The sequence below is a fragment of the Fukomys damarensis genome, unplaced genomic scaffold, assembly GCF_012274545.1.
Source record: "Fukomys damarensis isolate Sample0158 unplaced genomic scaffold, DMR_v1.0_HiC HiC_scaffold_2, whole genome shotgun sequence".
In the NCBI taxonomy this organism is placed as follows: Eukaryota; Metazoa; Chordata; class Mammalia; order Rodentia; family Bathyergidae; genus Fukomys; species Fukomys damarensis.
The window spans coordinates 40854843-40855804 of NW_022900914.1; positions in this window are offsets into that span (position 1 = coordinate 40854843).

Below are 962 nucleotides of genomic sequence, written 5' to 3' on the forward strand. Positions count from 1 at the left end.
TTTATGCAACTTTTTTCACTTCTAATTATAGATCCCTATATTTCTACATTATCTGCTGCAATTGTTAAGAAAGTCATTTAATCTCATGGAGCCTTGTTTTCCTCCTCCCTACCAGTTGTACCTAGAGAACTTGTTATACAGATATTTTGTAAAATGTATTTGGTTATTAAAAAGGACATGGCAGATGGTGGGGTGAGGCCACAGCAACTAGGACAAACAGGTATTCTGTCTGGAATCTTCTCCTGGATACCTAAAATCCTCACCAGAAACAATTTAACTGGAGTGTAACTATAATAAGTGCACAACCCAAGGGTAAACTGTATGGCTTTTTCTCTTTTTTGGTGGTGGTGGTGCTGGGGAATGAATCCAGAACCTTCATGCCAAGCTACATCCCCAGCAATCTTCTTAATTTTTTCTTTTTTTTTAGACAGGACCCTACTAAGTCCTGTTTCCCACACTGTTTCCCAGACTGGACTCACACTTGCAATCCTCCTGCCTTGGTGTCTTTTTACAAGTAAATACACCTGAGTCACCACCACACAGAATAAAACATAGGACGCTGACCCCAGAAGCTACCCAGTGTCCTCTCCTGTCATTATCTCCCAAAGGCAACCACTATTCTGACACCCATTAGATTAGTTTTGTCAGTTTTGGAACTTTTATAAGAAGTTCACATAGTACATGTATCATTTTGTGTCTAACATCCTTCCCCTACTAGTATATCCATGAACTACACCCATGTTGCTGTGTATAGCAATAATTTGTCATTTTTTATTGTTGTGTATTTTCCCCTTTTGCAATCTTAGGGTTCTAGGAGAGCTTATACATTATGTTAAGAAATTACAGGGGGGCTGGGAATTTAGCTCAGGGGTTCCATCACGTGCTTCACAAGTGCAAGAACCTGAGTTCAATCCCTGGTACCAAAAAAAAAAAAAAGAAGAGGGAGGAGGAGGGAGGAGAGG